Source organism: Nycticebus coucang, chromosome Y (genome assembly GCF_027406575.1).
Source record: "Nycticebus coucang isolate mNycCou1 chromosome Y, mNycCou1.pri, whole genome shotgun sequence".
In the NCBI taxonomy this organism is placed as follows: domain Eukaryota; kingdom Metazoa; phylum Chordata; class Mammalia; order Primates; family Lorisidae; genus Nycticebus; species Nycticebus coucang.
Window position 1 is genome coordinate 2,453,583 of NC_069805.1, and position 12,162 is coordinate 2,465,744.

Consider the following 12,162-nt stretch of genomic DNA (forward strand, 5'->3'; position numbering starts at 1 on the left):
AGGCTAATTGGCTGATAATCCAGGATATCTTGTTGGGAAAGTAGTAGGCTGCATCATCAGTCCAAAATAATTGTTCTGTAAGGGAGATATGATCTGGTATTGAAAAGTTGTAGATGTGACATAATTCACAATCTGGCCATTTGCTCGAGCATAGCTGCCACATGAGTGCATATGATAAGTGTTCAATTGATTTAAAATAGCATGTTGCTCAGTTGCAACTTGTTCTGATGGTCTAGCTAAACTTGATGATGGAGGAGAAAAACCACTTGTGGTCGGTTCATTTCTATCAGCAATTTGCTGGCTGGAAGGTGGCTTCATTATTAGAGGCTCATTTAAATTTGTAGAGGTTGATGATACATTTTCTCTAGTAGTTTCGGCAACTAAACCAGAATTATAATCCATGTTACTACTTGTGCCATGTGAGATAAATTTTTCTTGAGAAACTCTTCTCATGTGCACGGTTTTCAACCCACAGATCAAATGCGGCTTCAGCTGGCCTGCACAGGTAAGCTAATTTAGATCATCACAATGACTCTCAACTTGAGTGGCTGTAACATCACAAAATGACTTTTGTATCCTTCCAATAAATCTGTAACACTTAGCTATGAGTATTTGCTTCCTACTATGTGAAATTTATCTAATTAAAATAAAGTGCAAACTGCTTATTTTACATAGCATGATGTATGTAATCTCATTTCTACAGAATGTTTTTTTTTGTCTGTTTGTTTGTTTTTATTGTTGGGGATTCATTGAGGGTACAATAAGCCAGGTTACACTGATTGCAATTGTTAGGTAAAGTCCCTCTTGCAATCATGTCTTGCTCCCATAAAGTGTGACACACACCAAGGTCCCACCCCCCTCCCTCCTTCCCTCTTTCTGTTTCCCCCCCATAACCATAATTGTCATTAATTCTCCTCATATCAAAATTGAGTACATAGGATCCATGCTTCTCCATTCTTGTGATGCTTTCCTAAGAATAATGTCTTCCACGTCCATCCAGAATGTTTTAGACAAATAAATAAATGAATACATAGATCTCTTCTGCAACCCGCGCTGTAAACAAGAAAATATTTTTTCTGGTTTTGTAATAGTGCTAGTGGTGATGGGGTTTAAAGTTGTTTTATGTTTCAAGTTACAGGCCAGTAAGATGAACTGACCAAAACTTTATAACTTTCTGTCACACTAAGGGATCTGCTTTTGAGTTTCTTTCCCAGGAATGACAGATCCTCCTTAAAGCCCTGAGATAACTACAGGGCCTTACACCACCTGTGTTTTTATAAAAGACAAGCAGTAACATCAACACATTATGCTCAAGGACACACTGAGCCTGTGCACAGGCTGAGGGAATAAGCATTGTTCACCCCAGCTCATTATAATACTAAAACCCTAACCTAGGTGGGACTTGCCCACCATTTTTGTTCCTGGGATGTATGTGCCGTAATGATTTCTCACTACACTTGTGTGCCCTGCACTCAACCCCAAACATGTGATGGCGTTCACGTCCCTCATGTTTTATTTTTACCTTCATGAACTCACTGACCATGTTGGTCTGGGAGGTAGATTTGAAGCATTCTATGTTCCTCCCCACACAGCAGATGCACCTCTTGTAGGAAATTTTTTCCTCTTGACAATCCCTGTGTCTCAGTCACTGGCTTTCTTTTTGGTGAGAACCATGAATATCCCTTGTGGTTTTGTTAAGAAATCCTTGAAGTAAAGGGGATTTCCAACATTTAACATTTCATTAGATTGGTGCCAGGAGGATAGGGCTGGGTAATAGGACAATACAGGAAATGGAATAAAAAATAATTTTAAATGCTGTATCAGTTTGGACCTCTAATCAGTGCAGAACCTGTATGTAACAAAGACATGGCTATAGACATAAGAAAGCAGGTGACAGGCTCCCTGAGTCTAGGGATTAAGGAGAACTAACTAATGAGTATAGAGTCTCCTGTTGGGTGTTGGAATTGTTTAGTACCACTGAATTACACACTTTAAAATAGTTTTATATTGTGCTGTATTTACCTTAAAAAATTAAGGTAACACTATGATTAAAATGAACCAGAATTAGGTTTCAGTAGAAAAATTATGTATTAAGCTCAGTATTCAAAAACTTTTTAGACATGTTTAAGTAGAATAAATATGATTTTGCTGGGCACAGTGGCTCATGAATATAAATTTTAGCACTTTGGGAGCCTAAGGAGGGTGCTACATTGTTGGAGGTTACAAGTTTGAAATAAGCCTTAAAAAGAAATTAAGAAATTAACCAGGTGTGATGGCACATGCTGGTAAGTCCCAGATAGACAGGAGGCTAAAGAATAGGAGTTCTACAGATACTTTACTAAGAAGGATATGTTCTAGCTCCATCCATGTAAACATGAAAGAGGTAAAGTCTCCATCCTTCTTTAAGGCTGCATAATATTCCGTGGTGTACATATACCACAATTTATTAATCCATTTGTGGATGGATGGGCACTTGGGCTTTTTCCATAACTTAGCAATTATGAATAGGGTTGCAATAAACATTCTGGTACAAATATCTTTGTTATGATGTGATTTTTGGTCTTCTGGGTATATGCCCAGCAGAGGGATTACAGGATTGAATGGCAGATCTATTGTTAGATCTCTAAGTGTTCACCATATCTCTTTCCAAAAGGAATGTATTAATTTGCATTCCCACCAGCAGTGCAGAAGTGTTCCCTTTTGTCCACATCGACGCCAACATCTCTGGTCTTGAGATTTTGTGATATAGGCTAGTCTCACTGGAGTTAGATGATATCTCAAAGTAGTTTTGATTTGCATTTCTCTGATGATTAAAGATGATGAGCATTTTTTCATTTGTCTGAAGGCCGCGTGCCTGTCTTCTTCAGAGAAGTTTCTGTTCAAATCCCTTGCCCAGCCCGCGATGGGATCCCTAAGTACCCAATGTACACAGCCCTACTATGAAACTAATTTAGGGTTTTCACATGAAAGCTATAACCCAGTTATAGCCTAAGAATAAGGGGAAGGGGAAAATGGTGGGGAGATCTGTAGAGGGAAGGAGATTGGTGGTATTACAACAGTGGTGCATCTTGCAAGGATATATGTGAAACTTGGAAAATGTTAATGTAAATATGTTGGCACAGTAACTGAGAGAATGCCAGGAAGGCTATGTTAAGCATTGTGATAAAAGTATGTCAAATGGTCTGTGAAGCTAGTGAATGATGCCTCATTATATCAATGTACACAGCTATGATTTAATAAAAAAAAAAGAACAGGAGTTCTAGGTTTTAGTGAGGTATGTTCATACCACTATTCTCCAGCCTGGCCAAGAGGGCAGTTTTCCGTCTCTAAGGTAAATTCAAACACACACAGACACACACACACACACACACACATTTTTATTTGATATGTCTATAAACATCTGATAAACATAAATTACGTGTAAGATTTTGAAGTGTGTGGGTCTACTGGGGAAATCAAGCCTTGGTGGCACTTCCCTGCGGTGTGGTGCAGCAGCCCTCCCGGGGCGGGCAACAGTACCGCCGGGCATAAAAATGAATGAAACTCTAGCTTCCCCCTCACTCCCAATCGGGGTCTGGGGGCCTGTCCCCCAAGAGTTCGGATTCGTGGGGGATCTCTCGAGGGGTGTGGACCCAGCATAAACTGCGGCTGCTCAGTGCTGACTCTGGGGCACGAGACAGAGGAGAAAAGGGTCGGCTGAGTGCCCACACCAGAGCGGTAGTTCCCTGGAGGCAGAGCAACAGCCGTTTTTCCTTTAACGGCAGAACGGCTCACTTCTGGATATTCTGAGGCCACACCTCCTGTCTCCCTGGGCAACCACAGGAGGCCACCGGTGAGCAGGGGATTTCCTGACACTGCTCACAAACCCAGGAAGCTTCCAGGGTGAGGCCGACCCAGAGAGGTGATCTGATGCAAGCCTTCAGCAGCAAAGATGTTTGAACTCAGAACAGCCCGTCTTCTGTAGGCGATTTCGGCAGGAACAGAGACAGAACCCCGCAAAGTTGTCTGTTCTGTTCTGTTCTGTTCTGTTAACAGCACCCATCAGGGACAGGGCTAAGACTGAGTGAACACCTCCTTCCCATCACCTGCATCAAGCACTCAAAGATGTCAGGCCCCATTTCCTCCTGCTAAATAGTGGCAGTTTGCGGGTGCCTGGCAGACATCCTTGCGATTCAGGCAGGTGCAAACCCCTGGAGTGTCTGTTCACTGCAGGCAACTGGGTTATCCATCTGCAGAGATACCAGTAACTGGGTCCGACGGAGGGGCAAAGTGGGGAAGGAGACGTAAACCTTCCCAGACTGCTCTGTTTGCTGGGTGGCTCCTCCTGACTCCACGCTGCACTGGGGTGAGCCGTGTCAGAGGAGTCGCCAGGCCCCTGTGATCCAGTTCCCAGAGACCTCTTGTTTTTGTTTTTTTTTTTTTATTTTTTGGCTGGGGCTGGGCTTGAACCCGCCACCTCCAGCATATGGGACCGGCGCCCTACCCATTGAGCCACAGGCGCCGCCCACCCAGAGACCTCTTGAACTGTCCCACCTGAGACAGTTGCCAATTGAGACAGTTGATTTGGACCTTTTGAACTGGGCTAATAGACTGAGAACTTTTCAGGAGGTGCCCTGGGTGTGCGGTTGTAGGAAGGTTTGATTCTCCTTTTCCAACTGGGGCCAGAGGGGGGCAGGTGGGGTGACTTAATTGCTGATTTTTCCACACAGCTGAGACTTCAAGCCAGAGTAGAAGTTGCAATAGGATCGAACAGAAACCAGCTGAAAACAAGACAGAACCACTTAGCTCCACCTCAAAAGACAGGGCCCCAGCTTCTCAGGCCACAACACTGTACGGGCCCTTAATAAAGCCTCGGGGAAAAATGAAAGGGAGTAAAATAACCATGGGGCGGAATCAGCGGAAAAACTCTGGTAACATGAATAACCAGAATAGATCAACCCCCCACCCCCAGAAAAGATATGGCAGATGTGATTGAAGATCCCATTCATAAACAATGGGCTGAGATGTCAGAAATCGAATTCAGAATTTGGATTGCAGACAAGATTAATAAAATGGAATTAGGAATTTGAGGAGAAATTCAAAAGTTGTCTCAAGAATTTAACGAATTTAAAGACAAAACCACCAAAGACTTAGACACACTGAAGCAAGAATTTACAGCCCTCAAAAATATGAAAAATACAGTAGAATCCCTCAGCAACAGAATGGAGCAAGCAGAAGAAAGATTTTTGACATGGAACATAAAGTCATCGAACGCTCCCAATCTCTTAAAGAGGAAGAGAAATGGAGAGCAAAAACTGATCTCTCACTCAGAGAGCTCTCAGATAATTTGAAAAAAGGCAATATAGGAATTATTGGGATTTCTGAGAATGATGAAGTGGCCTCAACGGCCACAGAGGCCCTTCTGCATGAAATTATGAAAGAAAATTTTCCAGACATGCCTAGAGAATCTGAAATTCAGATACCAGAAAGCTTCAGAACCCCAGCATGATTCAACCCCAATAAGTAATCCCCAGATATATCATAATTAGCTTCACTAAAGTTAACATGAAAGAGAAGATTCTCAAAGCAGCCCGGTGAAAGAAAGCTATTACGTACGAAGGTAAGAATATTAGAATAACTGCAGATGTCTCTGCTGAAACTTTTCAAGCCAGAAGAGAGTGGTCATCAACTTTTAATCTCCTAAAGCAAAATAACTTTCAACCCAGGATCTTGTATCCAGCCAAACTGAGTTTCATCTATGATGGAGAAATTAAATACTTCAATGACATTCATATGTTGAAAAAACTTGCCATAAGTAAACCAGCTCAACAGGATATTCTCAGACCTATCCTTCACAATGACCAACCCAATCCTATACCACAAAAGTAAACTCACTCAGAAACTTCGGATCAAACTCCAACTTCCACACTGGTGAAAGGATTAAAAATGTCCACTGGACCTTTGAAAAACTCGATACCCAAAATTCCACCAGACTTATCAATACTCTCCATCAATGTGAATGGCTTAAACTGCTCTCTAAAGAGGCATAGGTTAGCTGACTGGATACAAAAATTCAGGCCACACATTTGTTGCATACAAGAGTCACATCTTAACTTAAAAGACAAATACAGACTCAGGGTGAAAGGATGGTCATCCATATTTCAGGCAAATGGTAATCACAAAAAAGCAGGTGTTGCAATTTATTTGCAGATACAGTAGGCTTTAAACCATCAAAAGTAAGGAAGGACAAGAACAGTCACTTCATATTTGTTAAGGGTAATACTCAACATGATGAGATCTCAATTATTAATATCTATGCACCCAACCAGAATGCACCTCAATTTATAAGAGAACTCTAACAGACATGAGTAACTTTATTTCCTCCAGCTCCATAATCGTCGGAGATTTCAACACTCCTTTGACAGTGTTGGATCGATCCTCCAGCAAGAAGCTGAGCACAGAAATCTTAGATTTCAACCTAACCATCCAATATTTAGATTTAGCAGACATCTACAGAACATTTCATCCCAACAAAACTGAATACACATACTTCTCTTCAGGCCATGGAACTTACTCCAAAATTGACCACATTTTAGGTCACAAGTCTAACTTCAGTAAATTTAAAGGAATAGAAATTATTCCATGCATCTTCTTGGACCATCATGGAATAAAACTTGAGATGAGTAACAACAGGAATCTGCATACTCATACAAAAACATGGAAGTTAAATAACCTTATGCTGAATGATAGCTGGATCAGAGATGAGATCAAGACGGAAATTGCCAAATTTTTGGAACAAAACGAGAATGAAGACATGAACTATAAGAACCACTGGGACACCCAAAGACAGTTCTAAGAGGGAAATTTATAGCACTGGAATCCTTCCTCAGGAGAACTGAAAGAGAGGAAGTAAGCAACTTAATGGGACAGCTCAAGGGATTGGATATGGAAGAACACTCCAACCCCAAATCCAGTAGAAGAAAAGAAATAACCAAAATCAGAGCAGAACTAAATGAAATTGAAAACAAAAGAATAATACAACAGACCAATAAATCAAAAAACTGGTTTTTTGAAAAGGTCAACAAAATAGATTAATCTTTGTCAAAATGAACAGGAAAAAAAGAGTAAAATCTCTAAACTCATCAATCAAAAATAACAAAGACGAAGTAACAACAGACTCCTCAGAAATCAAAAAAATCCTTAATGAATATTAGAAGAAACTTTACTCTCAGAAATATGAAAATCTGAAGGAAGTTGATCATTACTTGGAAGCACATCTCCTTCCAAGACTTAACCAAAATCAAGTGGAAATTTTGAACAGGCCCATATCAAGTTCAGAAATAACATCAACCATACAAAATCTTCGCAAAAAGAAAAGCCCGTGACCAAATGGTTTTAGCAAGAATTCTAAGAAACCTTTAAGGAGGAATTAGTACCGATAATACTCAACCTGTTCCAAAAGGTAGAAAAAGAAGGAAGACTACCAAACACACTCTATGAAGCAAACATCACCCTGATCCCCAAACCAGGAAAAGACCCAACAAGAAAAGAAAATTATAGACCAATATCACTAATGAATATAGATGCAAAAATATTCAACAAGATTCTAACAAACAGAATCCAGCAACACATCAAACAAATTATACATCATGACCAAGTTGGTTTTATCCCAGGGTGTCAAGGCTGGTTTAATATACGTAGATCTATAAATGTAATTCAGCACATAAACAAATTAAAAAACAAAGACCATATGATTCTCTAAATTGATGCAGAAAAGCTTTAGATAATATCCAGCATCCCTTCATGATCAGACAACTTAAGAAAATTTGTATTGAAGGGACATTTCTTAAACTGATAGAGGGCATCTACAGCAAACCCACAGCCAATATCATATTGAATGGAGTTAAATTAGAATCATTTCCACTCAGATCTGGAACCAGACAAGGCTGCCCATTGTCTCCGTTGCTCTTTAACATTGTAATGGAAGTTTTAGCCACCGCAGTTAGGGAAGAAAAGGTGATGAAGGGTATCCACATAGGGTCAGAAGAGATCAAACTTTCGCTCTTTGCAAATGATATGATTGTGTATCTGGAAAACACTAGGGACTCTACTACAAAACTCTCAGAAGTGATCAAGGAATACAGCAGCGTCTCAGGTTACAAAATCAACATCCATAAATCGGTAGCCTTTATATACACCAACAACAGTCAAGTTGAAAAAACAATTAAGGACTCTATCCCATTCACAGTAGTGCCAAAGAAGATGAAATACTTGGGAGTTTATCTAACAAAGGACGTGAATAATCTATATAAAGAGAACTATGAAACTCTAAGAAAAGAGATAGGTGAGAATGTTAACAAATGGAAAAACATACAATGCTCATGTCTGGGAAGAATCAACATTGTTAAAATGTCCATTCTACCCAAAGCAATATATAATTTCAATGCAATCCCCATTTATCTCCACTGTCCTATTTTAAAGATCGTGAAAAAACAATACTTCGTTTTACATGGAATCAGAAAAATCCTCGAATAGCCAAGACATTACTCAAACATAAAAACAAAACAGGAGGAATCATGGTACCATACCTCAGACTATACTACAAATTGATAGTGATCAAAACAGCATGGTACAGGCACAAAAACAGAGAAGTAGATATCTGGAACAGAATAGAGAACCAAGAGATGAATCCAGCTACTTACCGCTATTTGATTTTTGAGAAGCCAATTAAAAACATTCAGTGGGGAAAAGATTCCCTACTTAACAAATGGTGCTGGGTGAACTGGCTGGCAACCTGCAGAAGACTGAATTTGGACCCACACCTTTCACCATTAACTAAGATAGACTCTCATTGGATTAAAGATTTAAACTTAAGACATGAAACTATAAAAATACTAGAGGAGAATGCAGGGAAAACCCTTGAAGAAATTGGTCTGGGTGAGTATTTCATGAGGAGAACCCCCCGGGCAATTGAAGCAGCTTCAAAAATACACTACTGGGACTTGATCAAACTAAAAAATTTCTGCACAGCTAAGAACACTGTAAGTAAAGCAAGCAAACAGCCCTGAGAATGGGAGAAGATATTTGCAGGGTATATCTCTGACAAAGGTTTAGTAACCAGAATCCACAGAGAACTCAAACGCATCAGGAAGAGAAAAATAACGGATCCCATCGCAGGCTGGGCAAGGGATTTGAAGAGAAACTTCTCTGAAGAAGACAGGCGAGCGGCCTTCAGACATATGAAAAAATGCTCATCATCTTTAATCATCAGAGAAATGCAAATCAAAACTACTTTGAGATATCATCTAACTCCAATGAGACTAGCCTATATCACAAAATCTCAAGACCAGAGATGTTGGCGTGGATGCGGAGAAAAGGGAACACTTCTGCACTGCTGGTGGGAATGCAATTTAATACATTCCTTTTGGAAAGATATATGGAGAACACTCAGAGATCTGAAAATAGATCTGCCATTCAATCCTGTAATTCCTCTGCTGGGCATATACCCAGAAGACCAAAAATCACAACATAACAAAGATATTTGTACCAGAATGTTTATTGCAGCCCAATTCATAATAGCTAAGTCATGGAAAAAGCCGAAGTGCCCATCGATCCACGAATGGATTAATAAATTGTGGTATATGTATACCATGGAATACTATGCAGCCCTAAAGAAAGATGGAGACTTTACCTCTTTCATGTTTACATGGATGGTGCTGGAACATATTCTTCTTAGTAAAGTATCCCAAGAATGGAAGAAAAAGTACCCAATTTACACAGCCCTACTATGAAACTAATTTGGGACTCTCACATGAAAGCTATAACCCAGCTACAACTTAACAATAGGGGGAAGTGGGAAGGGGGGGTGGGTAGAGGGAGGGGGATCGGTGGGATCACACCTGTGGTGCATCTTACAGGGGTATTTGCGAAACTTGGTAAATGTAGAATGTAAATGTTTTGGCACAGTAGCTGAGATAACACCGGAAAGTCTATGTTAACCATTGTGATAAAAATGTGTCAAATGGTCTATGAAGTGAGTGTATGATGCCCCATGATCATATCAATGTATACAGTTATGATTTAAAAAAAAATTATAATAACTTCTTTAAGTTTGTGGCTGAAAGAAGAGTGATGTATTAAAATCCTAACTCCTACTTTTGTAAGTGTTTATTATGTGTGGGAGAACTAAATAATGATATTAATATATGTCATATTTTGGGATGCAGTTCACTTATGCTATCAAAGGTTTAGAAGTTTGTTCAGTTTAGGACCGTATTTTTCTAAACTCAGAATTTTCTGTATTGACAGTGTGTTAACAAAAATTTCTGGGTGGCACCTGTGGTTCAAAGAAGTAGGGCGCTGGCCCCATATGCTGTAGGTGGTGGGTTCAAACCCGGCCACTTTCAAAAAAAACTGCAAAAAAAAAATTCCACATTATTAAACATTTTGAGAAGTTGTAACAGGTCCTCCCATTAGATATGCAACCTGAATTTTTCAATATTTTTTTAAATTTCAAATTAATACAAGGGTACAAGTATTTACGTTAAATTGTTCTATCTGCCAAGATAAAGTTCAAATTACAGAAGAACCCTACAGCTGAACACTTGCATTGTGCACATTAGGTGAGACCTTGTCTAATGCCCTGCTGCCTCCCATCAATCACCCTCCTCACCCCACTTGCTACACTATATTTATGTTTTACCAATTGCATGAGTATGTGATTGTTTATATATTGCTTTCATATTAGAATTGTTTCCCATTCTTGAGATACTTTGCTAAGAAGAATGTGTTTCAATTCCATCTAGGTAAACATAAAAGATGTAAACTCTACATCTTTTCTTATGGCTATTAGTCCATAGTGTACATATACCACAATGTTTCAATCTATTCACGGGTCGATGGGCACTCAAGTTGCTTCAACAACTTGGCAACTAAGAACTGAGCTGTAATAAAAATTCTAGGCACCTTGCAGCGGTTGCAGTGTGGCGACTTTAGTTCTCTGTGTTCAGTTGGAACGGTTGGTGGGCAGTAACTGAGGCAAGATGCTGCGGAATCTGTTGGCTCTCCATCTGATTTCGCAGAGGACCATAAGCACTGCTTCACGCAGGCATTTTGAAAATAAAGTTCCAGAGAAGCAAAATCTGTTTCAGGAGGACAATTGGATTCCAGTTCACTTAAAGGGTGTGCTGGCTCGGTGCCCTCCTACTGTATATAACCACCATGGTTCTTACAGCTGGTGGAACAGCAGGTGCCATATATCTGCTGGCTGTGGCTTCATTTCCCAAAAAGCAGGATTGACTTCAGTCATCCCAGTGATCACTTGGTTCACTTTCATTTACCTCTGTATAGACCAGAAAACGATGAGTAACTTAGCTCTTTGTTGGGGATCAATATTTATTGACTTGTATTAATTGCTACGCATAAAGCAGTCTTTAACCAGTGGGAAAAAAATTCTGATGCAAATATCTTTGAGGTAAAATGATTTTATTTCTTGGTTTTGCCCCTGTAGCTTGGTGGTTAGGGTGCTGGCCACATACATTGGGGCTGGTGAACGAAGCTCATGCTTGTTAAACAAATATGTCAAAGTCAACAACAACAACAACAAAAATAGCTGGACGTTTTGGCAGGTACCTGTAGTCCCAACTACTTGGGAGAGTGAGACAAGAGAATTGCTTAAGCCCAGGAGCTTGAGGTTTCTGTGGGTGTGACATTTATGTACTCTACTGAGGGTAAACAAGTGCAGCTCTGTCTCAATAAAAAACAAAACAAAACATATTTTTATTCTTCTGTGTAGATACCTAATAATGGGATTGTGGGATCAAATGAAAGATGAACTTGTAGTTTTTTAAAGGTTCTCTGTGCTTCTATCCCTAAAGGTTGTATTAGTTTGCTGTCCCACCTACAGTGTACAAGTGTTCCCTTCTCTCCACATGCATGCCCAAATCTGCAGTTTGGGTACTTTGTGATGTAGGCTGAGAGATATCTCAGCATGGTTTTGACTTGGGTTTTTCTGATGATAAAGACAATGAGAATTCTGACATGTTTGTTGGTCACTTATCTGTTATTGTCAGAGAAGTTTCTATTGAAGTCTCTTACCCACATAGAAATGAGGTTGCTCTCCTTTATGTTGAGTTCTCTATAGATTCTGATTATCAGGCCTTTGTCAGATTCAAAATGCAAAAA

General features: G+C 39.8%; 1 pseudogene; it reads left to right on the forward strand.

The window, feature by feature from the left end:
* The first annotated feature begins 10,974 nt into the window (after positions 1–10,974).
* On the forward strand, positions 10,975–11,277 carry LOC128579112 (cytochrome c oxidase subunit 7A2, mitochondrial-like; annotated as a pseudogene).
* Positions 11,278–12,162: the final 885 nt, after the last annotated feature.